This window comes from Tamandua tetradactyla, chromosome 19, assembly GCF_023851605.1.
Source record: "Tamandua tetradactyla isolate mTamTet1 chromosome 19, mTamTet1.pri, whole genome shotgun sequence".
NCBI lineage: Eukaryota > Metazoa > Chordata > Mammalia > Pilosa > Myrmecophagidae > Tamandua > Tamandua tetradactyla.
Window position 1 is genome coordinate 38823134 of NC_135345.1, and position 27908 is coordinate 38851041.

General features: G+C 38.0%; 1 protein-coding gene and 1 pseudogene across 1 annotated transcript in view; one reads left to right on the forward strand and one right to left on the reverse strand.

The window, feature by feature from the left end:
• NWD2 (NACHT and WD repeat domain containing 2) overlaps nucleotides 1-27908 on the forward strand; it is a 195711-nt gene that overhangs the window by 117035 nt on the left and 50768 nt on the right. The gene's annotated exons all lie outside the window — the stretch shown is intronic.
• On the reverse strand, nucleotides 25991-26643 carry LOC143663718 (vacuolar protein sorting-associated protein 29 pseudogene; annotated as a pseudogene).

Genomic DNA, 27908 nt, shown 5'->3' on the forward strand with positions numbered 1-27908 from the left:
GAGTCATTTCAGTTTTTTGAAATGCAGTGTATTTTAAATAAGGCAATAAGGATCATATCATAAATAATAGTATGGAATCTGTTCAAATAATTCATTATAAGAATTTAAATAAAATAAGAATTTTATGTTAATAATAATTTAAATAGCTTTTTCTTTGATCTTATTTTACATACTACCTTTATTATCTCTACCTAACAATGTTATTAAAACTACACTCACTTATTTCTTTGACTCTTATTATTCATGAAAAAAATACCTAGCATCCTATATTTGGGAAATTACGGATCCATATAAACATATGAAGTATTGGTAGAGCAATTATTCAAGCTGGATCCTGAGTGTTTTATATGAAATTGTTTATTCACAATAATTTTTTAGATAGCTACTATTATTATTACCATTGTACAGATGAACAAACTGAGGAAAGGAGAGGATTCCTGACTCATGCAAGGACACGCAAGCAAGTAAGAAGCAGACAAAACATGAATGCTGGCAGTTCTGTTTTGAGCTTTACCCTTTTAACCACTCCACCATGTTGCTTCTTAATTTGTCTTCATTCAGCTTTTGTTTTCCCTGAGTTAAGATATGTTCATTTCAGTTAGGTAGCAAAAATCCTCTTAATCAATGGGTCTTGAAATTCCCTTTGAAACAAAGGTGTCTACTAGTAACAGGTTTTTAGTATGTCTTCATCTCATATATATCAAGATGAAAAGATATGTCAATATATATCCTGAATTTCACCCACCTCTCAATTCCAGTCCATTTCTTTCCTTTTGGTTCCCAAATCTAGTACCACCTGTCTTGAAGCACACCATGTGTCAGTGTGCCTGCAGCACAGAAAGCACTATTTATTTTGGGGAATCATAAGTTCATATTTCTTTGTCTCCCATAATAGCCACCTATTATGTCCCTCTCACCTTGGGGACCATGATTTAAGGGATACAGAATTAAAAGATACATTGTAAATGCTCTCTGGCTGTCATATTTCATGTAACCTCTCCCAGCCTCTTTATTGAACTGTGAAGATACAGGGCAAAGAAGATCGCACACAATGCTAAAATAAGACTGAATCATGGAGAAAATTCAACTAGTTTTAAGACATATGGAGTTCAATTAAGACTCACCAACTCTGGACAATAAAAAATAATAGCATACGTTTATTTGGCATTATTTATGTGGCAGGCAATGTTCTGCATTTTTATATAGCTTCACAACAATACTATTTATTGTATTGCATTACTATTATAATCCCCTTTATACAGACAAGGAAATGGGTACAGAAAAGCTGAAGTTTGGAGCCAGACAGACTGACTTTGAAATTCATGGTCTTTGCCATACTATCTTGAGACATTTTACCTTCCACTTGACACATCGTAAGGAGATGCTTTATTCTGACCCCACTACCTACACTTCTCCCCAAAGCCCAGGTCTATACCAAGAAAAACACTGGGAATCTCTCCATTGCTGTACATATGCAGCTTTCTAGAAGGGTTGCCAACTCAAAAAATCCATCATCAGTACAAATTCAGTGGCTGCACATTACCATAAACAAGGGACATTACACAGGTTTGGTGGTTGTATTTTAGCATGGGTATTGCTAATAAACAGATTGTTGGTTGGAAATACCTTAATACCACTGCATTCTGAGAATTCTAAATATCCATTTACTCAGCATTGAGGACATTTAGAGAATTAGCATCCGTTGTGGATAGAAGATCCAGCTCGGTCTAAACGCCTATTACACACTGGTTTCTGAATTAGGAAAAAGGGAATCAATTTATCCTCCAGCAGCAGATGGAGAAGAGGAGTTAACCAACACCCAAATGGAACAGGATCAGGACAAAAGAGCAAGCCAGACATCCTATATGTTCACCAATACCAAGTTTGGCTGTTAAAAAAAAAAAGCCTTTGAAAACATTTTAGGAAGTGAACCCAGAAGAAGCTAATGTGCCTGAAAATGATTTGCCACAGCAAACAGTAGACTTCAGACAACCTGTTGGCCTCTCAATAAGATGAAGAATATTCTTTTGAAACTGAAAACCATATACAGAGAATAGACAAATGTGCAGAGACAATTGAATCATAGGATGGGTTGCAAAGCATACAAAGAGTAGAATTTACTGTAAGATTTGTGTCAGTGGTATACAGAAGGAAAAAGCAGATGAAAAATAAAAGGGAGAAAATAATAGAGGTGCAGAGCAGAGATTGTGAATCCAGCCCTAAAATTATAGGTGTTTTTAGGGAGGACACAAAAACACTAGGGACAGAAGCAATAATCACAAATACAATTGGAGAAAAAAATTCTGAAGCTAACATTTTTACAAGCAATATAAACATAAGGTTTTGATGAATCTAACAAAACAGAGAAAAGATGTAGAAGCAAAATTGGAATAAAAAGGGAGATTTAGTCACAGACACCAAAGTAATAGGAACAGCAACTGACTTTTGTGATTTGCCTCTTAATTCCTGCCTCAGAGAAAGTAGTATAGCTAATGGCTAAGCACGTGGTCATTTTTGTCAGAAGCTCTTTGAGCAAGAGCAATGCTTTTCAACTTTTAAGAAATAGAGCATCACTATGCTAGATATTTTGTTCTAGCATGAAGGCTGGCATGGAAAGTAGTCTAGTTATTCCTAAAAATCTATGAAAATCCTGATGCCACAAACTTCAATTTCACTGAACTTAGGTTTCCACATCTTTGAAGTGTAGATAGTAATAATATTTCACTGGTTTATTGTCAGTTTTAAACAAATAATGTATGAAAAGTATTTCGTGCATAATAAGCAGCCCCCGAGTGATAAATAATTTTAAGAATGGTCTCCGTGCTTTCTTTGCTGGGAACTGCATTTATACTTACATTAGCACCTTGTATTTACCTGTCATTCTCCCACAGTGGAGTATGAGTTCTGAGAAAGAATTTTTATCTTTGTCCCCATTCCCCGGTACCTACTTACTGCCTGACATATGCTTCTAGGTTGAATGTAAAATCCTCTACTTCCAAGGGATATTCTGCAATATTAAAGATCATGATTCCACTAGCAAAAATTTTTTAGAGTATCCTCAGAGGCAGCTTTTTAGCGTATTTGCTGCCCACTTTCTTTAGGATAGACTTAATCACAGGCCAGTGCCCCAAGGCCAGACTCAAGGGCAGATACAGGAGTCATGACCATTTGCATTGTGATTTGATGAGAAAAGGTGTAGCAACCACAGTGTAGACCTCAGCAAATGGAGAAGTGTACACCCCTCTTCCTTCTCTTACCATTGTACAAAAGAAAAAAAGAAATGTATTCAAAAATATTTTTTGATGTTTGATATCATAAATGCAAAAAATGAAACTCAGTTCAGTGGTCTAAAGTTCACTGATAAGTTTGATAAGGATTTAAACAGTCAATTTTTTTTTATTAATTTCTCTATCAGGTCAAAATTATTTCAAAAGTTTGGGGGAAGGGTCATGTTTATAGTAAATAAATATATCTCCAGTTAAACATCATTTTACAATAAAAATATGAACTTTAAATGTCCTATTATTATGCTTTTCTATACTAGTGTCTAAATAAAAATAAAGGACCTACATGATAGTCATTTTAGGACAGATTTAAGTACAAAATTTTATCTAAACTTCTTGAAAGAGAAAAATGAAACACAGGCCAAGAAATAACAATAATAAAAATGAAGCTCTTGATTAAGAAAGTGAGTAGTATGATAGGGGTCATTCAGTTTACTTATTGTCCTTTGTTTTGGGTGTTTGTCCCACAACTTCAAGAAAGGTAGCCTGGAACTCCATTTTCCCTTGCAGCCATAGCTATTGCCAGCCAAATTCAATCTGGTTTTGCCAGGATCCTAGGACAATTTCTTGGCCAGTTATATAATTATATTTCTGCTGGCTCTTGTGTTTTGCCTTATGTCCCTGCATATATTTTTTATTTGAGTGACCTTTGAGCCAGAAGTACTTATAATTTGGTGGCTCTTGTAGAAGTGTTGCTTTCAATACAACCCCCAGGTATCCTCCTCAAATGTAATTTTATAAATGATTGTTAAAAATCTGTGCTTTTTCTGTAATGCTACTGAGTTCTTTAAAAATTGAGACGTTTAATGGGCATTTTGCTGAAATTCACAGAGATATTTGTTGTTTTGAAATTGTTTTACAATTAGAAACTATAAAATTAATGGAACAGTTTGATTTTCACTTATGATAACGTTATAAAACTGCTTGCAATTTCAGTTCACATTTTATCATTCAAATATTAGGCTGATCATGTGAAGGGAAGTTAATGCTTGACAAATGCTTAATAATTTGGATTCCCTGTTCCCTCAACCTTTTTGACTCCCATCGCTGGGGTAATTCAATGGAAAATCTTTTGAAAGCATTCATGAATTTGCCCAATGTCTTGTATTTATGCGGCCCAGGAAATTGCTGCACTTTCTGTTCTGTTGTTTTGCAAGGTTTTATAGAAAGAATTGTGATGGACAAAGCTAATGTAGTCAATCAAACCTAAGAATAAGAATAAATATAGCAAATACATACAGAGCAGTTAATGCATGCCAAGTACTGTCCTAAGTGCTTTATAGATTTTAAACTATTTAATCCTTCAAACAGCCCTATGTTATTATCTCTACTTTACAAAAGAATAAAAAGGCACAGAGAGGTTGAATGACTTGCCCGGCGTCACACAGTTAAGGGATAGAGCCTGGATTCAAACCCAGACAGTCTAGTCCAGGATGCTTTCACTTTTGTGCCAAGCTTTGGGATTTTACAGAACACATTCCATAATATATTTTATCATTTAATCCTCTCAATATCCCCAGGAGATATTAAGGTTTTACTATTCCCTTTGTTCACCCAGGTAAACTGAGACATAATCACTAAGCAGAATTGACCAAAGCCATATAATAACAAATAATAGCACTGCCGCAGTCCCTGACTCCAGACTGCAGGCAGGTTACTCTTCTCCCATGCCAAAGAATCTCAGGTTTTGTTTGTTTTATTTTATCAAGGAATGCTTTTAAAAAATTATACTATATTCCACATTTCTCTTGATAAGGCAAATGAAAACAAAACTGCCCTAGTTGAAGCAGGATAAAGGGGAGCCTAGCGTTCTATCCCCAGCTATTTCTGTTCCACTCCCAGAAGCCCGTTAAACATCTCCATGGAACATGTTTAAGAATCCATTGCTTTACCCAGTGGGATCTTTCAACAAGCTGAGGAATGGTTTTGTTCTCTCCTGGTAAAGGTCCCTTCTTCCCTCTCCATAAATGCAGAACCAAGTGAGAGGTGGTTGCAGGAATCATGTAGAAGTGGACAAAAAATGTCACCATTTTTACTGATAAAGCTGTTGAAGAACTTGGCTTAAATCTGATGCCAGGCAAAATTATTAACTCTTTCATCCCTGCAAGAGACAGAATGAGCCACCCACTGACGTCTAATACCTCGAGCTCCCCTATGGGGCCTGCTCTGTAAAATGTGCCATATGGATGAATATGCTGGGTGAATCCCTTCCTCAGACAGATGATCCCAAAAAGAGAAAAGGGCTAAGTCAGCGTGCCCTGTCCTTTCTTCTACATCACCAATCAAATAAACGGTTTCTCTCTTGGGAGAACTGAGCGAAGAATAGAAAGAGACCAAGGGTGTACTCCAATGGAGCCCCTTCCCCCTAGATGGAAACACCCTGAGTGGAGACTAGTAATCCCATTTAACATTCTCTCAACCTCCCTGGGTTCAGTCTGCAGTCCCCTCAAGTGAAATTAGTATCTGTCAGGGTAAGACTGTTCTCAACTTCCTGAGGCCTCTTGCCCTGTACAACTACTATTTTTTGGTACCTTCACTGAACAATAGCTAGACTGCATTTATTTTGTTCCCAGAAAGCTCTAAAACAGGTCAGAATTTCCCTTTTGAGCCCCATGTTTCTGGACCCCAGAGATGCATCATAAGTGCAACTCTACTGATGTAATCACAGTCTTCTGTAAAACTCTGGGCCAAATGACTGTTGCTGGCTCTTGCTATGATATTGCTTAAGTCTATGGAATGTGCTTCCTACAGGAGATTTTTCCTGAGTCCAAATTTTTTTCCAATGGGAGAATCACCCTAAGAAGATTCTTGAACTGAAATGGTTGTCAGTATCTCGGGAGCCAACTGAGGGCCATGTCTTCTGCCATGTGCTCCTTAAGATACTTTCTTCACTTAGCTTTTTGACTCTTCCAAGCCTAAGGAACATTTTAATCACACTGACATTTTTCTGGAGTAATCTTTCTCAGCAGCAGCAGCATCTAGTCTTTCAGGAAGACTCAAGGGAATTGCCAACAGTTGAACCTGATCCATAACTTGTTTTCTTCCCTTTTTGTAATATATATGAACCTAGCTCTATTTAGTGTATCTGGGAGGTTTTTTTTTTTTTTTTCCTTTCCCTGTGAATTACAACCAAAACTTTTTAAGTTCTAAGATACCACTTTAGATTTCATCATGTGCATCTTCTCTGGTAAAAAATATGAAATTATGAGTTCTGAATATGCCAAATACTTCTACTTTTCAAACAAATCACACTGACTCTTCCCTCCCTGAGTTGGAGAATGCTGCCTAGACAATATTCTGCCATCAGATCTTCCCTTGATCCGTTATTTTCTGTCTGTTTCACCTGTAATGTCTCATTTTGTCTCATCACTGTTTTCTCTCTGAGTCCTAATGTCATAAATCTCTTAAGCAAGGCCCGCAGGGCACAGGAAACACCTACCTGCATATCTCCTACAATAGCTCTGTCACCTGGAAACTCACTTAGGAGTTCTTTGAGTATTTTACACTGCTCTCTTGTCGTTTCATATAAAATCTGTCCACATATGGAACTGTGTTACCACTGACCTAATAATCAGAATGTGGGTCCATAGTGACTCTTACTGTGGACTACAGAGGGTGTTTGCAGAAGTTTCCTTGTTTCCAGCACCCTCTAGGGGAGTAATCCTAGGTTATTTTCCAAAATCTTACCTTCTGACTTCTGCTGGGTTTCTTTGGGTCCAAGTCACCCTTTCTGATCTAATAACAGCTCAAGGCTCTCTCCTCTCTTCTGATACCCTTTTTTTGTTGTTGTTGTTACATAGACTTAGGCACATCACCTGGCCTTCAGAGTTTCGTGTCTATTTAGCCTGTTTTAAGATGTCAGCCTTTCCCTCAAGGAAATTTTTCTTTCCTTTAGCTTTTAATCCATTTGCCTTCATTATTTTGTTTTTGCTCTTCTGGTGCTTCTGATATGATTGTCAGACTGAAGCACATTTTTCAAAGCACTTGAGTTCTTCCTTCATTCCATGAATTATAGTGACAGGCCTTTTCAATTGCCTCCTTAGCATTTGAGTTTGCAGGATTTCATTGAGTTATTTACCTCTACCAACAAGATGGTTTATTCTATTCATTTATTCTGAACACACTACCTTTTACAGGTGACTCTTGAGAACTTTTGGCAAGCCATATAACTGCAAGAGGCTAGATATATTAATTCCTTCTTTTGGCCCTTAATGTGGTTCACAGATATTGAAGTAGCCAGAACACTGCCATCTCCCTGGGCTTGGCTCATAATTTAAAGTTAGAAACCACCATGTTCTGCAGGGCAGATAGAGCCTCAGCTCTGCCTGCTGTCCTGGCCAACAGAAGTGGCTGAGAAACAGCCGCAAAAAATTATTCTGCTCCCTAATGCCTAGAGGTTTATATTAGGACAGACATTTTTTCCATGTTGGCCTCAGTGCTGACTTCTTTCCAAGTCTGGCAATTACAGCCCTGCCTATAATATAAATATCTTCTTGCCTGTCTAAAAATAGCCATTCACCTATGGACAAAGACACCCTAAGCCAGGATCCATACTTATCAAAGCCCCTTCTGCCCAGTCAGACCAAGTAAAAAGCCAGTGGTGAAAAGCAGTTGCATGGCGTGATATAGACAACTGTCACCCAACTTGTTTGAAACCCATGACCCCTCTCTCCTATCCCCAAAGGAGACCCAAAGTCATGTTCCCTCTTCCAACTAAAAACCTCTCTACTCTTGTCCTATTTCTCAAAGTTTTCCATGTAACAATCTAGGTATTAGGACTTTGGGGGTATCAATAAGTAACACCCCCTTTCCCTACTTAAGTTCTGAACCAACTGAGAAATAAACACAGGAGTCAGGCAGGAGGCAATCAAAGTATCACCTTTTCTATGACTATAGCATCCCTGACTTAAGCACCCATTGCCAAACAGCCTCAGGCTTCCCTCAAAGGCGTCTGTCCCTGAGAAACTTGCTGCTGGAAAGAGTAGAGCAGAATGCGTTCTCTGCCAACAAGTTGGCACCAAAAATATATGCCCATCTGCATCTCCCAAAGCGTCCAGGGAGTCATCCCCTGACCTCTAAAGAAAAGAGATTGAAGGAGGCAAGGGATTGGAGTTTTCCTTTAATGGGGGTCTGTCCACATGGAACCCTCAGGAGAAGCCCAGAGGACGTTCACCTGAGCACCAAGCCTGGGGACCCACCCAACAGGAGAGCGTTACATTGTCAGAGAAAGAGTGGGAAACACAGAAACTAGTATGATATGATTTAATCAATGATATATGCTGCCTTATTGGTATGATAGAAATAAACAGAGAGGGAGTAATTTTTGGTATTAACATGTCTGGGTGTTCACTGCACGATGCCAGCAACTTGGCTAAGTGCACTCATTAACTCAGATGTGCCTAGCCAGAGTTTAAGCTCTTAACTGCCTCACTATTCATTGCTGTCCAAAACTGAATTCTTTAAAGAAATACTCAATTTGAGAATTACATGTTTTGTTTTGTTTTTTTTTGGATGGTGGGAGACACATTTCATTCTTTTATCATGCGAGTATCCTGTTATTGCAGCACCATTTGTTGAATTTTTGCTTGCTTAGTTTTTGTTTCACTTGGGTTTTTTGTTTTGTTTTTTGTTTTTGTGTTTTGGGGGGAAGTGCATGGACCAGCAATCGAACTTGACTCTTCCATGTGGATGGCGAGAATTACATGATTTTTTAATCTCTGAAAACGTGTCTGTCTCTCAGCTCATCACCTTACAATGCAGTTGGCCACTGAGATGTTGAGCGAGAGCTCAAGCGGCTTTATTTTTTTCCTTGATAATGGATATTTAGGGATTTTGTCAGATTTGTCTGCGAAACTAGTTCATCATACTGAGTTTTGTTATTTCTGTATAAAGAAAGCTTTCCAGGGATTTCTGCAGCTAAACTGTGCTAATGTTGTCTAGAAAAAAATATATAGTAAGTAATCCTAAATGTATACTGAAATAAACTGCAGTTCACAGAAAATATATATTCAAAACAAGGATGTATTGACATAAAACCATGTTCAATGTGTAGGTATTATCCAAACTAGAAAATCGAACATAAAAATGGGGTGCTGCTTTTGAAATATCTGGCCTCCTACCGCTACCCAGTCTCTAAGCGTTGGAGTGTGCCAGGGCCTTACTGGACTCTCCCTGTGTTTTGGCTTTCCAGAAGGGTTTCATATACTAACTCAGCTCTCGGTGTCATCTGCATGCTCATGACAGCCAAATATGTAGCCTCAGCTTTGAGCTCTAAGCTACTCTCCATCTATTTCTACCTGGGTTTCTCAAACGTTCCTTATAGAACTTACGTCCAGGGCAGAAATTTTAATTTTGTTTTTAAACCTGCTTTTCCCCACCCTACCCCATCTTTCTCATGTCAATAAATGTACCAACACCACTAATTGTTTTGTCCAAGCAAAAAACCAAGATGTCACCCTAGATCACGGCAGTCCATTCAGGTTGAGGTACCATGCAAGCGTGTCACTTCACATTTTTAGTAGTCACAACAAAAAAAAGAACAGGTGAAATTAAATTTTAGTACGTTAAACTAAACCCAGTATGTCCAAAGTATTATAATTTTTTATCAATATAAAAATTATGAATAAAATATTTTATCTTTTTTATGCTGTCTTAGAAATCCAGTATGTATACATTTTGTTTTGCACTAACCACATTTCAAGTGCTCAATAGCTACATGTGACTAGTGGCTACCACATTTGACAGAGCAATCTTACTTAAATGTTTTATCGCTCATTCCTCAAGCCAGATCCATCAGCATATCTCTTCTGATCTTTTGTCCATGCAACAGCCCAAGTAACCATTCTGAAACATTTATTCTGTTAACACATATTTTATTAAGTGGTTATGGGCTGTCTTTTAGGTGTTAGACATATCAGTAGTGCAATGTTTAAGAACAGCTTATCCCAAAAAAATGTTTATTTGGTACAAAATTTATATTTTGACTAGTGCATTTCCTAATATAACTTATGTAGATAGCTTGATTGAACACCAACCAAGAACTTATTACTTGGAACCTTGGTTAGGACATGAGATTTTGTTGGTTTGTGCAGAGTGATGCCCCGATGAATTCCAAAGTGATTTGATCAGTGAGTAGAAAAGTATTTGCAAAGTTCCCTTCCGGGAATGTTGAGAACGGGGAAAAATTCAACTTCCCCAAGTTGAATTCTTGATATTCTCACAAGGAGTGTGGACAACCAAAGCTATAGGCTGAGCCCCCAGTCTTGGGGTTTGTTCTCTATGAAACTTAACCCCACAAAGGATAGGTCAAGCCTACTTAAAATTTGGCCTAAGAGTCACCCCCAAAAGAGCCTCTTTTGTTGCTCACATGTGGCCTCTCTCTCCAGCCAACACAACAAGCAAACTCACCACCCTCCCCTGTCTACATGGGACATGATTCCCAGGGGTGTGGACCTTCCTGGCAACATGGGACAGAAATCTTAGAATGAGCTGAGACTCAGCATCAAGGGATTGAGAAAAACCCTAGAATGAGCTGAGAATTAACATCAAGGGATTGAGAGAACCTTCTTGACCAAAAGCAGGAAGAGTGAAATGAGACTAAGTGTCAATGGCTGAGAGATTCCAGACAGAGTCGAGAGGTTATCATGGAGGTTATTCTTATGCATTAAGTAGATATCACCTTGTTGTTCAAGATGTGGTGGAGAGGCTGGAGGGAACTGCCTGAAAATGTAGAGCTGTGTTCCAGTAGCCATGTTTCTTGATGATGATTGAACAATGATATAGCTTTCACAATGTGACTCTGTGATTGTGAAAACCTTGTATCTGATGCTCCTTTTATCCACCTTGTCAACAGTCTGGTAGAACATATGAAATAAAAATGAATAATAGGGGGAACAAACATTAAAATAAATTTAATTTGAAATGCTACTGGTCAATGAAAGGGAGGGGTAAGGGTATGATATGTATAAATATTTTTTTCTGTTTTCATTTTATTTCTTTTTCTGAATAGATGCAAATGTTCCAAGAAATGATTATGATGATGAATATGCAGCAATGTGATGATATTGTGAATTGCTGAATATATATGTAGAACGGAATGATCAAAATAGGAATGTTTGCATTTGCTTTGTGTTTTTTGGTATTTAAAAAAATAAAATAAAACAAAAAAAGAAAGAAAGAACAGCTTATCTGAGGCTAAGCCTACTTATAATTAAGCCTAAGAGTCACCCCCCAGAGAACCTCTTTTGTTGCTCAGATGTGGCCTCTCTTTCTAAGTCAATTCAGCAGGTGAACTCACTAACCTCCCACTTACATAGGACATGACCCCCCTGAGGTGCAAATCTCCCTGGTAATGTGGTACAGAACTCCCAGGATGAGCTGGGACCCAGCATCATGAGATTGAAAGAGGCTTCTTAGCCAAATGGGGTATGAGAGAAATGAGACAAAATAAAATTTCAGTGGCTGAAAGATTTCAAACAGAGTCAGAGATTATCCTGGAGGTTATTCTTATGCAGTATATAGAAATCCCTTTTTAGTTTCTGGTATATTGGAGTGACTGGAGGGAAGTACCTGAAACTGTTGAGCTGTGTTCCATAGCCTTGATTCTTGAAGATGATTGTATAGTAATACAGATTTTACAATGTGACTGTGTGATTGTGAAAACCTTATCCTTATGTCTGATGATCCTTTTATCTAGGATATTGACAGACGAGTTAAAAAAAATATGGATAAAAAATAAATAGTAGGGGTATGCCACGGTAGCTCAGCAGGCAAGAATGCAAGAATGCTTGCCTGCCATGCCAGAGGACCCGGGTTCAATTCCTGGTGCCTGCCCATGTAAAAAAAATAAAAATAAAATAAATAGTAGGGGGATAAAAGGCTAAATAAATTGGGTAGATTGAAATACTAGTGGTCAGTGAGAGGGAGGGGTAAGGGATATAAGATGTATGAGTTTTTTTCTTTTTTCATTTTATTTCTTTTACTAGAGTGATGCAAATGTTCTAAAAATGGTGATGAATATTCAACTATGCAATGATAATGTGAGTCGTTGATTGTACACCATTTATGGTATGTGTGTGAGGATTTGTCACTAAAAATATTTTTTTAAAGAGACAGCTTATCCAGATTCAAGTCCTCCCTCTGTTACTTCTTAGATGAGTAACATTTAATGAGTTGCTAAGCCAATCTATGCTTCAGTTTCCTCATCTGTAAAATGGGAACAATAACAGTATCTACCTCATGGGGTCATTGTGAGGATTCACTGAATAGATGTGGAATGCATGGTAAATATATAGCCCTCAGAAAAATATAGTGACAGATGCCTTTTTAAAAAACCATGCTGCAAGTTTGAATTTTAGGCTACTGACTTTCTAACGGAAGGAGTCTTTGTGTAGTTAAGAAGCCAAAGATGGTAAATAAAGATGTATTTAATGTAACATCTGTTAGTGAAAAATAAAGCCACAAAAAGGGATAGAGGATGGAGATGCCATTACAAATGGGCTGATCAAGGAAGGTCTCTCTGAAGAAAAAAGATGAGGGAGAGGGTGAGCCATGCAAAAATCCCACCACACTATTTCCCTACTGAAAACCCCCTCAGTGGAATCTGATTAGACATGTATGACTCTTGAAGCCTAGATTTATGAGAAAGTGTTTCTATTTTGTGCAAATTATATTTGCATATGAGTGTTATGAACTGTCTTAGTTTGCTAGGCTGCTATGACAAACACCACATGCTGGGATGGCTTAAAAACAGCAGGCATCTATTAGCTTATGGTTTCGAAGTCTGAAAGTCCAAAATCAAAGCATCATCAAGATTGTGTTTTCTCCCCAAGGTCTGTAGCATTCTGGTACTGGCTTACCACAGTCCTTGGGGTTCCTTGGCTTATCTCTCTGTCTCCGCCAGAATGCAACACACCAGAGACGGATTGGCTTTTATTAAAAGGGGATTTATTTTGTTAGTTCTTCAGAGGAAAGGCAGCTAACTTTCAACTGAGGTTCTTTCTTATGTGGGAAGGCACAGGGTGATCTCTACTGGCCTTCTCTCCAGGCCTCTGGATTCCAACAACTTTCCCCGGGGTGATTCCTTTCTGTGCATCTCCAAAGGCCTGGGCTGAGCTGTGAGTGCTGAGATGAGGTATGCTGAGCTGCTTGGGCTATGCTACGTTGCACTCTGTCATTTAAGCACCAGCCAATTAAATCAAACATCATTCATTGCAGCAGGCACACCTCCTACAGATGAAGTTCATATACCATTGGCTTATGTCTACAGCAACAGAACTAGGTGCCTTCACCTGGCCAAGCTGACAACTGAATCTAACTACCACACATAGCAATCTCCCTCTCTTTATATCTGCTCTTCTGGTTTCTGATAACTTTTGGCTTCTTCCTTTGTGGATTTCTCTGACCCCTGGCTTCCAATTTCTTCTTTTTTATAAAACCTCAAGTAATCCTGACTAAGACCCACCCTGATTCATTTGGCTACACCTTAACAACTTCCAGATGGGTTCAAACCCTCAGAAATATAGTTTAAGACCAAGAACATGCCTTTTATTGGGGTATGTAATTCAATCCACCACATAAGTGTTCAATCTTTCTCATTTTATTACAGTTATAAGAGCCCCTGCTGGTTTGTAACTTTGTGACTAGATTTCAACCCCATCTCTCCCCCGTGCTAGCTCCATAATGACAACGGCTGTATTTTATGGACTTCTTATCATGTTACTAAGCCTTTCTGGGTCTCAATTTCCTCACCTAGAAAAGGGATACAATTTCTGTTTCATCAGGTTGGTATGGTGATGTAGGAGCCATCTTAAATATTCCACACAGTATCTCACAATAAGCCCTAAATCAGTGTTATCTACTCTTATTATAAAACTATCATTTTTCCAACATTTTCCTCTTCTTATAAAATAAATAACTTTTTGTCTGAATATAAGAATAATGTTAAATTATATGCATGTTTAATTTTGCTTTGCTGTGCAAAGCAGAACCTGGGATTGCACTTTCACTTCTTTAAATGTTAGGGTTCCATCTAGTGGCCAAATTGCAGGACATAACTTGTGTATAGGACAATGTTTTTCAACCTGTGGTCATGAAATTTAAAAAAAAAAATTATGGAATATAAAAGTATGAAATTTCAGAGTGCCTGAGAATTTTTTATAAGATATAACTGATACATCCCATGAAATTATTTTATTGAATATCTAAATATTAAAATATATATATGTGTATGTACACTTGAGCACAATTTGCCATGTTCTTTTGACAGTAAGTCATTTTTTAAATATTTGTTATAAGGAAATTGGCTGATCTTTAATTGGGTTGAATGGGCTTAACTTGGGCCATTGGAATTATCTGGTGATTTTTTTTTAAATGCCATTGTTTCCTCCTGTCCCCAAGGTGCTGGCTTGAAATTGTTATGTACCCCAGAGGAGCCTTGTTCTTTTAACCCTGATTCATTACTTTAGTGTGGGACCCTTTGATTAGATTGTTTTCATGGAGATTTAAACCACTCAATTTGGGTGTGAACTTTTGACTTGAAGGAGATGTGAGTCTGTCTACTTAAGGTGTGTTGATTAGTTTATTGGAATCCTTTAAAAGAGGAGACATTTGGGGGAAAACATGGTTGCTTCAGAACTGACATAGATGCAGACATTTGGACATGCTTGGAGTGCCAACAGAGCAGACGCCTAGACATGGATGGTTGGAGATCTAGCAGACTTTGCCATGTGCCTTCCCATGAGATGCTAAGCAAGCCAGAACCCAGAGTTTTGCTCCAGAGGAGCTAAGTGAAGACCCACAGATGTTTAGAGAGGAAACCACTAAAATCAGAAGCTGAAAACTATGGAACCAGGATCAAGGACCAGCAGATGCCAACCACATGCCTTCCCATGTGTGCTGGTTTGAAAAAGGTTTCTTTACCCTAGAAAAGCCATGTTTTAATCTTGTTTAAACCTTGTGGGAGCAACAGTTTCTTCTAATCCCTTTCAGTACTGTATGTTGGAAATTTTATGAGCTTATCTCCATGGAGATGTCACTCAATCAAGTGTGGGTATTAAGCTTGATTAGGTGGAGTCGTGTCTTGATTAGTTTTATGGGAATCATTTAAAAGAAGCACTTTGGAAAAAGCTACAGAACAAGAGAGAAAGCCACGAGATTCTGAGAGCACAGAGAACGCTGCATAACCATGAAGCACAGAAAGCACCAGCCACAACATTTGGAGATTCTGAGAGAGCAGGAAGAATGACAAAATGACATAGCATCGAGAAGCGGAGGGTCCACCAACCAATGACCTTTGGAGGTGAAGAAGAAAAATGCCTCCCTGGGAGCTTTGTGAAACAAGAGGCCTGGAGAGAAAGCCAGCAGATGCTGCTGTGTTCACCGTGTGCCTTTCCACTTGAGAGAGAAACCCTGAACTTCATCGGCCTTCTTGAATCAAGGTATCTTTCTCTGGATGCCTTAGTTTGGACATTTTTATGGCCTTAGAACTTAATAAACTCCCTTTTTAAAATCCATTCCATTTCTGGTATATTGGATTCTGGCAGCATTTAGCAAACTAACATACCCAGAAATTCTGATTTATTTCATCTGGGATGTCACTTGGACATCAGGAGCTTTTAAAACTACTCAGCTGATTCGAATGTGTAGCCAATGTTGAGACTTACTGTCTTAAATCTATTAAAACTTGGATCCAAAAGGAATTAGAGATGATGGTCAGTTCTCTTAGTTTTATGTGTGAGAGAACTGAGATAGGAGAGTTTAAATGATGTGCCAAAAAATCACACTAGTAGTTAGTAGGGAAGCTTCATGGAAAGCCTTGATGGATGTTTTGGAATCGGTCAAAATTTGGAATGAATGTCATTTCATTTTTTTAGAGTCTTTTAAGTGGGAGTGGGAAGCAAAATGGAGACTGTATCATGTATGCCTAATCTGTTCCCCAAGTCAAGTTATAAATTCCTTTTAATATTCCAATAAAAGAACTGTGCAATTTGTCTGTTAAATTTTCATTTACAGAGCTGGTTAAAATTAGATTCTATGTGTCAATACATCTATATCACTGAATTTTTGTTTTCACAAACGTCCAGTTTGGAGGCATTTACCACCTACATGTCTGAGCACAATGGGATGCTTTTACTCACCTATTTACTTTTCCTTCAGAAACTGAGTTTGTGGCCTGGTGATGCCTTGTCTTTTAAAAATCACTGAACTCTCAAAACTCCACACCTGATAAAATCTGATGATTAATTAAATGGCATGTCCTCATGTTCAAAAACTCTATGATCTACTGAGGGAGAAGATATGCAAATAAACCCCAATACATTTTTTTAGGATTAAAATGTCCTCAAAAACAGCAGCCATGATATGTGTTTGTTTATTATAAATAAAAGTGCTGGCAGAATGCATGGGTGGTTCAGTGGTAGAATGCTCGCCTTCCGTGCGGGACACCTGCATTAGATTCCTGGACCATGCAACCCCCCCCCCCCAAAAAAATGAAAGTGCTGACAGCTGGAGAATATGATAATATGCATTGTCCTGCAACTGTAAGTATGTTTAGGGGCAGGAGAAACTTCCGGAAGAAGATTTTTGAGTGGGGAGAAAAAGCAGGACTTAGATTTAAATAAAGTCCCAAAATAACGCATTTAATAACTATTTTGTTTAAATTAGAGTAAAAATATTTTGTAATGAAAAATGAGAATCTTTGGGAAGGTGCTTTGGTGGGTGGGAGGGAGGAAGAAGATACATGGGAATGGGTGAAATGGGTGTACGGGTTTCCAATATTGTGTTTTGTTTTGTTTTTCTTTATGGTACAATGTCAGAGCTCAACAAAGGACTTGGAGAGACAAAGTCCATTCTCCTCATGGTAGAGATGCAGAAAGTGAGACCTTTAACAAGGCTGCACAATTAATCTTCACAGTTTCTCTCTCACTCCTGCTCTAGAGTCTTTCCTTCGCTGTAATAGGCTGTCTCCCTTCACCAAATTGGCAAGATAAATAAGAGTCACTGCGTTCTGTACATCTGTTCATCAACTTAAAACTGTGCATTTAAGTTGTGTCATTAAACTTGGTTCTAAACTAAGTTCATTCAAGCATAAACAAATAAAGGCAAAAACAACCTTTTACATTCATATGCTCAAAGAGTATTAGGTAGACTTGAGCCAAAGAAGCCTCATTAAAACTAGAGATTAAAATTTAGAGAATAAAACATAATTGAAAAACTTAAACCAGACCATTTAGATCAGAGTTCTACCCCCTTGGCTCTCTTGACTTTTTGTGCTGGATAATTCTGTGTCATGAGGGTGGCCCCGGGCAGAGAGGATGTTTAGCAAAACCCCTGGCCTCTCTCCACTGGATGCCAGAAGCAACCCCTCCTGCACTATCCAGCATGCACTTCCCCCACCCCCAAGTTGTTACAACCAAAATGTCTCCTGGGAGCAGAATCACCCCTGATTGAGAAGCACTGATGTAGATGTAGGACTGGTCTGGAGAACAGTCAGTTCATTGAGTGGTAGATGACGAATAGGTGGGAGTAGTCAGCAGTGTACTGCCCTGAACTCTCATAGCACAGCTTTGTGCAATTTGAGTTTAGCTTTTGCTGATTGTTCCTACAGAGCTCTGCACTCAGCAGGGTCCTCAGTAAACAGTTTTGAGAGAAGACTGACTCAGCAGTTGGGAATTTTTTCACCTTAACATTATCTCCTACCAGTCAGAGTTGTCTTCCCCTTCTGAAGGCCCCATAAAACTTGATGAACTAGTCTCTCTTTGGAGAATTTCCAAGTATCAAGGAAATCTCTTGTTCACACTTGGGTGTCTGTGAAAGTTGTGGTGCTGTCAGAATTCCTTGACCCCAATCCCAGGCTGACATAAAATCATTTCCTGCTGTCCTTAAGTGAACAGCAGACTGGGAGCAAGCTGTCCTTTGGTGCCCCTCTCTGAATGCTTTGGCTCAGACCGCTGGGTCTCAGGATGTGGAAAGGAAGGAGCAGCCAGCAAGGCCAAGCTCTGAATGTTAGGCCTTCTTAGAAAACAAAGGACCCACTTTCATCCAGCAAAAAAACATCCGGAAAAAACCCTGACCTTGATTATAAGCAAATAAATGATGGGGTTCAGAGAAAATTGTCTCTAATGTTATGAATAATCATCTATTTTGTGGATTTTTTTATATTAGCATTTCTCTGTCAGAAGCATCTACATTACCAAATTTACAAGGGAAACTATTGGCCCTTAAAGCCAATTTTTAGAAGAGGTTCTCAAGAAATTTTAATTTTTTTTTTAATCAAGGCTTTTCATTATTTCTCGAGCTATGTGTTGTCATAAGAATAACTATCTGAACGTGTGATAATGAGCAGAGAAAATCCATAATTACTCAATATAATTATAATTTGAAACTTCCAGAGAATATATTCCAGGCATATAAATAATGTGAAATGGATGAAATACTACAGATGCACATGAATGAACCCTATTGTATCTCAGCAGGGACCATTATCTAGGTGTTTCTTTCAAAATACGTTGGAAAGTTGAATTCTGCACAGCAGCTACCACTCTACAGGTTTGAATTTGGGGTTGCTGGCTTCCTAGTTTCCCTCTGCCTGCACTCCTTACAGCTCCTGATGTAATATGGGCTTGTCAGCTCCTGCACTTTCTGTTTCCTTCTAAGCCACTTCCTCTCTCCTGTCCTTACAGCTCAAAACCATGCTTCAGCCACATGAACTGGCCTGATTCCCTTTACCCTAAGCTGGAGGGCAAGGCTAACCTTTGAAATATAATCCTTTAGTTGAGTAAAGAATTGCCAAAGTTTCCAGTGGTAAATAATAGTCCTTCACGCATAGGTATAATTCCTTTCAGACATTCTTTAAGAACGAAGGAAAAATGAAATGGGAAAAGAGGGACATGACCTGTGAATGTGGAAGCCTTCAAGCCTTTAATCCGCCTAAGATTTTCCATCCCTTGACACAATCACATAAAATAATTAAGATAAAGTATGATCTTACCTAGTCATTATCTGTTTACCACACATTTCAATCTGAGATCTTCATTGCCACTATTTCCTTGTATATTGGTCTGTATTATTTTCACAAGATTAAATGAGAAGTCTCAACAGGATGGAGACCAAGGCTTTACAGGGGAAATAGTAAAAATATTTAACAACCAGAATGGCCTAAGATTAGTCTTAATCAGAGCATAAGTGACAAATAGAGTTATGTATTCATAAAGCTGCAAAACCAACCCTGTTGCTTTGGGTAATCACAGAGTGATCCTTAGAAATAGGCATTTAAGTGCTTATTAATAATATTCATATATTAAGATAATTAAGTGAGGGGGCATTTAATTAATTAAGAGAGGCTAAATAAAAGCTATAGCCCTAATAATGTATTTGCAATTATCATTAGTTCATTTTTCTTATTTCAGTCACTTGAGAGTTAGAGGAACCTTAGAGGAAGAGGAAGTTTATAATGTAGTATTTGCAGTAGAGACACAGCCATGCACGTGAGAACTTTCTGTCTCCCCCTCATTGGCTCAGTTAGTTGGAACATTGGACAAATTGGCCTGTGTTCCTCTGTTGAGCAGCCTTGCTTTATTTCTTGACTCAAACCTCCCTTTCTTGTAGTCCTCAGTTGACAGATACACAGCCTTGGTCACGAGATCCTGTGCCCAGATTTGTGAGTGGCCAGAAAAATGTTCCAAAGTATGTGATAAATCGGGGTAGTTGTGATGCACGTTATATCCAAATAGGGTAAGTCATTTTAAATTTGTGTAACCAGTGTCCAAAAAGGGCTGAACTCAACTGAGAACACATATGGAAAGAGTGTTTGTTTTCTTGCATCCCTGCATTCAAGTATGCTGGATTCCCTTCCCCACCCTTGAAGATATCTTAGACAGATGCTATCAAGACTCATCTTGAGATATTAAAAAGTTGAGGCAGGGCAGGCAATGATGGCACAGTGGCAGAGTTCTTGCCTGCCATGCCGGAGACACATGTTTGATTCTCAGTGACTGCCCATGCAAAGAAAAAAAAAGAAAGTTGAGGCAACTCCAAATAAAAATGTCAGCCTCACATCCAGTTTAATGTATCTACCTCTTCTCGCTTCAAGCTTGCAGTTTTGTAGAGGTAAGAGGAGAACTGGTCAAGTCTTTCCCCATTTCTCCTTGGTCTTCTTGCACCCCACCAGCCTTCTGGCCCTCAAAATGTCAGCAACCTTCAGGGTCAATCAAAGGGAGGGGGAAATGAAGGAAAAGGAGCAAGAACTGAGAAAAACTTTGGTCAACTGTGCCTGCCATACCATACACCATCATATCTGGTTCCTCAAATGCTGGCTCTTTCATGGGCTTAATTACTGAATTTCTTGGAGGCCTTTAGTGGCACCACCCTGACTGAGTCATACTGTCTGCCTGTCCTCATGGCTCACCCACCCCCATTCTACTCCTCTCCCTACAGTCTACCTCAGTTTCCTCATTTCCTCTCAGAGGATTCCCACTTTGACATGCAGCCCTCTTGCCTGAGGTCCCATCAGAATGGCTGGAGCCTTGCTACCAGTCATGGCTTCCTGTTAGTCCAGGGGAAACCCACACACCCTTGCTCCTGTGCTTTGGGTTTCAGTGAAATTTCTGAGATTCAGGAAAAGCCCTACTTAACATTTTTTTTTCCTACTTAACATTTAATAGCAGTACCACAAGTCATTTCTAACCTATTTTGCTCACTCTGGGTACCAAAATCTTGCCTCTAGTAGTCCTTGAACTCCATCGAGTGTAAACATCTGTTTACCTATAGCTGGACTGATTCTGCAACTCAGAAATTTTTGAAGAAATTGAAAAGATTACTTGAAAGTAAAAACAGTCTGTAAAATGTGAACTGTATGTTATTATCTAGCACATAATTTTATACAGCCACATATACTATCTGTTTGATTGTGACATTCGTTTCCATATTGTCCTCCCAAAAATAGGAATTGACTCTGCCATGATCAACTCCAGATTTCCTCTGTGTCACCCAGATTCTTACTGTCTTCTTCTGTGCACTTACGTTGTTCTTGCCTTAAAGTGACCCATGCTGGGATGATGCTGACTTCAACTCCCAAACACTTTCGGGTCCTCTTCACACTTGGTTATAAAGTTCACTCTAAGTACAGCATATTTTCATTCGATATAGTTCAAGAGGCTGAATTTCTCTAGTGCCCTTTGCCATGTGCTTGCTTCTATCAATTTGTCACCCTGGGAACGTTTCTCTGCTGCACTCATCTTTTTGTCGCTCTTTATTTTCTGCCTCTAGGTCCTGCATCAGCCACGCTCTGGCTGTGTAAGTGGTCTCATCATAAGCACTCATATTGTGAGAGAGTATGTATCTTCCAAATTAAGCCCAAACTAAAAACAGATCATCCATTGTCCAGAAACATGGACCTATGGCTGAATTGCGCCATTTAATCCCACAATGAAGTGAGTTGCACATTTTCATCACTACTGTTTTTAAGAAAGAAAGCTAACATTTAGTGAAAATTTCCCATGGCAGGCACTGTTCAAAGAACTTTACTCAAAGCACTGAATGTGTCCTCACAAGAATCTTTGGAGATTGATATTGAGCTAAGGTCATTTTACAGTTGGCAGAACCGAGGCCTACAGAAATTAAAGAAGTTATCCAGGGACACACATCTCATGTGGCAGGGACAGGTTTCAGATTCAAGCCATCTGTCTTCAAAGCCCATGTTCTTTACCACAGTACTTGGCCCCACTAGAAAAAGAAAACTACCGTGAATATACTGCCAGAGAGTTAGCCTTATTGTTATGGACAGACATTTATGCAGTTTACAAATATTTTCTATAAATAGGATCATGTGTGCTTTTAATTCATTATATTTAACCATATCTGTACCAAAAAGGATTTGACAGGAACTTATATGACAAGAAATAGTAAGTTTTTGTTTATTTTTCCATTAAAAGAGGGAGAAATAATATATAACAAAAGCATTTCAAGGGACACTTACAGACTTGAACAGAAAATTTAACTATTAACTGGGTTTCCTGGTGCCATGACAAAAAGAGGAACGTGGTAAATTTCATATCTTTCATTTATTCACATTTTCATTTATTGAGAAATTAAAATTAAAATTTCATTTATTGAGAAAGGTCAAAACTTTAAAGTACTGAATGGTGAAAAGAACTTACCTATATTTTCTATTGAAAAAAAAATAACATGACTGTCATCAATTGCAATTTTAGAGACAATTCAGAAGATTTCCGTGTATCAAGGTCAATGAGTTTGTCTTTCTTATTTTCTCATCCAGTCCCTTCAAGAAAAATTAGGAAAAATGACTGTCACAAAAGTAGGGCCTCCAGGTTTTCATTTAGTGGGGTGGCTTGTGCCAGAGGTCTCACTGTTTAAGTCACTCTGTTCTTTCCAGACTCCAGGAATAGAGTACAAAGAGCCTGTATTCAGCCAAATAAACCCCTGAGCAACAGATTCTCTTTATTTTTTTTTTTTTTAGATTCCCCTTTCATTTATTTATTTATTTTTTTTACATGGGCAGGCACCGGGAATCGAACCCCGGTCCTCGGGCTTGGCAGGCAAGCATTCTTACCTGCTGGCCACCGTGGCCTGCCCTATTTTTTTAATTATGATTACTATTCCAAACATCTTGGTTAATACAATATTTTTAAAGTAAGGGATGCTTTTGTTTCCTTCAAATGCATTTATGTTATCAGCTACAAATCTTAAAAGTACTATATTTTAACTAAAACAATAAAGGATTTCCCCCTTTAGATCACTTAACTGGAGGATCTAATTTGGTTTACAAATATTCCCCTTATTTCTAACTTTAAAATCACTTTCTTTGCCACTTAAGACTACTTTCTCCAATTCAGCCTATTGTATTTTTGTCATTTTTTTTTTCTTTATTAGAGAAGTTGTGGGTTCACAGAACAGTCATGGAAAAACCAGAAGATTTCCATATAGCTCCCCAGTACAGCAGCTTGCACAGGTGTAGAGACCTGCCACAATTGACGGGAGCACATTTTTATAATTGTACTCACTATAGCCCATGGTTTAACTCAGAGTTCAGTTTGTTAGTGTGTTTCCATGGATTTTTAAAAAATTTTTACTCTGTTACCATATTTACAATCTAACATATCCATGTTCAGATATATTTCGGTGCTGTTAATTATATTGACAGTGTTGTGCTACCATCTCTGCCTTCCATTACTAAAACATTTCCATCATTCCAAATAGGAAACCTGTACATTTTAAGCTTTAACTTCCCATTGCTTATCCCCACAGTATTCCCTGGTAAACTATAGATTCTGACTCTCTGAGAGTGCTTATTCTAATTATTTCAAGTCAGTGTAATCATACAATGTTTGTCCATTTGTGTCTGCCTTATTTCATCCGAGATATCTTCAAGGTGCATTCATGGTATCACATGTATCAGAACTTCATTCCTTTTTAAGGCTAAACAGTATTCCATTGTATGTATATGCCACATTTTGTTTATCCATTCATTAGTTGATGGACACTTGGGTTGCTTCCTTCTTTTGGCAATTGTGAATAGTGTCACTGTGGCCATTGGTGTACCAATATCTGTTCGAGTCCCTGCTTTCAATTCTTTTGGGTACATAGCTAGCCATATGGTAGTTCTGTACTTTGCTTTCTGAGGAACCATCAAACTGTCTTCCATAGCAGCTGCACTATTTTATATTGCCAGCAGCCATGAATGAGCTTCCTATTTCTCTGAATCCCCTTCAACACTTGTAATTTTCTGTATTTTTTTAATAGCAGCCATTCTAATGGTTAAAAAATGGTATCTCATTGTGGTTTTGTTTTGTATTTCCCTAATGGCTAATGATGTTAAATGTCTTTTCATGTGCTTTCTCACCATTTGTATAATCTTCTTTGGAGAGATGTCTATTCAAGTCTTTTGTTCACTTTGTAATTGGGTTTTCACCTTTTTGTTTGTAAGTTGAAGGATTTTTTAAAATATATTCTGGATATTAAATCTGTATCAGATATGTGGTTTTCAAATATTTTCTCCCATTGTGAGGGTTGTTGTTTTACTTTCATGAAAAAGTCCTTTGAGATGCAAAAGTTATTACTTTTCATGAGGTCCCATTTATGTAGTCTTTTTCTTTTGTTGCTTGTACTTTGGGTGTAAAGTCTAAGAAATCATTGCCCAACCCAAGGTTCTGAAGATGTTTCCCTAAATTTTCTTCAAAGAATTTGACAGTTCTGGCTCTTACATTTAGATTTCTGATCCATTTTGAGTTGACTTTTTTTATAAACTTCCTCTTTTTTTTTTTTTTTTTTTTTTTTTTTTGGTAAATAGACATCCAGTTTTCCCAGCACCATTTGTTGAAGAGACTTTTCCCCAAATGAGTAGTCTTAGCTGCCTTGTCAAAAATCAGTTGGCCATAAATGTGAGCATTGACTTCTGCTATTAATTGAATTCCACTGATTTATCTGTCTGTCCTTGTGCCAGTACCATGTCGTTTTGATTATTGTGACTCTGTAATAAGTTTAAGATCAGGAAGTGAGTCCTCCAACTTCATTCTTCTCTTTCAAGATGGTTTTATTTGTTTGGGGTCCCTTTAGCCGTCCACAGAAATTTGATGAATGGCTTTTCCATTTCTGCAAAGAATGTTGTTGGCATTTTTATTGATATTGCATTGAATCTATAAATTCCTTTGGATAGAATTGACATCTTAACAATATTTAGGCTTCTGATCCATGAACATAAAATGTTCTGCCACTGGTTTAGGTCTTCTTTGATTTCTTTCAACAGTATTTTGTAGTTTTCTGTGTACAAATTCTTTACATCTTTGGTTGGATTTCTTCCTAAATATTTGATTCTTTTAGTTGTTGTTAATCAAGAATGGAATTTCTTCTTCCAATTGTTCATTGCTTATGCATATAAACACTACTGATTTTTAGGTGTTGATCTTCTACCCTACCACTTTGCTGAATTCATTTATTATCTCTACAAGTTTTGTTGTGGATTTTTTAGATTCTTCTGTATATAGGATCATGACATACAAATAGGGAAACTTTTGCTTCTTCCCTTCCAATTTGGATACCTTTTATGATTGCTATGGTAAAAACTTCCAGTACATTTTGAATAAAATATTTTGAATAAAAGATGGGCATCTTTTCTAGTTCCTAATCTTAGAAGGAAAACTCTCAGTCTTTCGGCATTAAGTAAGATGTTATCTGTGGGCACTTTATATATGCTATTTATCATGTTGAGGAAGTTTCCTTCCATTCTTAGCATTCTAAGTGTATTTGTCAAAAAGGGGGGCTGGGTTTTGTCAAATGTGTTTTCTGTATCTACTGAGATGATCATGTGGAGTTTTTCATTGATCATGTTAAAATGATACATTAATTGATTTTCTTATGTTGAATCATTCATGCATACCAGGGATAAATCACACTTGCTCATGGTGTGCAATTGTTTTTTTTTTAATAAATAAAAGTTAAATAACTACTACTAAATGGAGAAGAGAAAAATGTAAACAAGAAGTCTGTGTTCATTCTCGTTGTGCAGTACTTTTGTAATAAAATTCCAAATAACAATTTTGAAAATATTTACAAGAGCAAACTTTTTCTTTTCTTAACATTTGACTAATTACAATGTTGTGAACATTTTTTCATAGGCTCATATACTGCAAATTAAATATATCCTTATAGCTTACAGCAATTATATATATTAACAGAGAAAAAGATACTGTGTTTTACTGCAAAACATGATAAAAGTGATATGATTTTGTAGCTTTTAAATGTTTAGTTACTTGAGTTGAACAGAAGAATGGAGAAAACACCATTAAGACAGGCATGGCTTTAAGATTTTTTGTATTAAATTGTTCTACTTTCACATCATCTCCAATTAGCTGATACACATAAGTGACAACTGGAGAAGCCTGGATACCCATGAACTCAAATGAAGGAATAATGTTTGTTTCCAAGGCATTATATGCTCCAGTGGCAGGACCTAGGTTAATGCAGAATTTATTTTCATGTTCAAATGCTTCAAATATTCGTGTGTCCCAATATAAGCCTGTCCACATCAAACTGCCTCTGAGACAGAGCTAAGCGAGCCATAGCTCCCTGAGGAATAACTTGATGTCCATAAATCAAACCAATTTCGAACTGTCCAACAGTCACAGCTTTCTTTTCTGGATAATTTAAATTCTCATTGAAGTCTCCTCTCATAATATGACTGTCACCAGCCAGAGTCATGTGCTAGTCTCTTTGGTGCAGAAATTTCCAGTGTAGAGAATGTGCTAAATCTTTCCTGGCACCAATAATTTTTTTTTCAATGTAGCTGGCAAACTGTTGCACTGATGGGGGATGTGCAGATCTCCTACACCAATCTGTGTCCAGCCATCCTGTCACCTGGCTCCTCCCAGACACCACAACCATCACCGCCCTCTTCCTCAGGCACCTTGGCCTGTGTAATTCTTTTAATTTGCTGTTGGATTTGCTTTGCTAATATTTGGTTGAGACTTTTTGCATCTATATTCATAAGTGGCATTGCTCTGGTTTTATTTCCTTATGGTATCTTTCCCTGGTGTTGGCATGAGGGCAATGTTGACCTTGTAGAATGAATTAGGGACTGTTCTCTGCTCTTCAGTTTTTTTAAAGCGTTTGAGCAGAACGTTTGGTAGAATTCCCTGTGAAGCTATCTGTTGTTGGGGGGATTTTTATGTCTTTTTGGGGAGGTTTTTGATTACCGATTCAATCTCTTTACTGGTATTTGGTTTGTTAAAAGCTTCTATTTTTTCTGGAGTCAGTGTAGGCAGTTTGTGTGTTTCTACAAATTTGTACATGCCTACTATTGATATGAAGTGAATTCTGATCCAAGTCTTTAGGTAAGTGTGATGGGTTGAATTGGGTCCCCTAAAAAGACATGTTCAAGGCCTAGCCTCCAGCCCTGTGAATGTGACCTTAATTTGCAAATAAGGATTTTGCAAATGTGATCAACTTAAAAAGAGGTGGTCCCATTAGGTGGTCCCTAAACCAATATGAGCGGTGTCCTTTTAAGAACAGTAGAAGACCCACAGAGACAGTCACAAAGAGGAGAATGCCATGTAAAGACACTCTGGGAGAATACAGCCATATGAACGTGGAGGCAGAGACTGGACTTATGTTGCCACAAGCCAAAGAATTCCCGAGGCTGCCGCAAGCTGGAAGAAGCAATGTCTTCTTCCCTAGACCTTCTGAGGGAGCATGACCTTGCCAGCACCTAGATTTCTGATTTCTACCCTCCAGAACTATAGAAAAATAAATTCCTGTTATTTTAAGCCACCCAGTTTGTGATGTTTTATTGTGACAGCACTAGGAAATTAAGACAGTAGATAACTAACACAGTTTGCCCAATCATCATCTTTCTCCAGAATAAACTTACTTCCCTTAGCCATTCACGAGGGCCTAGACTCCTTGCTTTTACTTGGGATTGAGCTTCACAGTGGTTTCTTCCTGGTATGGTCCCAAACAAGCAGCATCAGTATACCTGGAAGTTTTTTAGAAATAAAAATTCTCTGACCCAGGGTCAGACCTACTGAATAAGAAACTCCAGATGGGGCCCAGAAATCTGTATTTTAATAAACCTTCCAGTGCTTGCTGGAATTTGAGCACCCCTGCACTGGATTT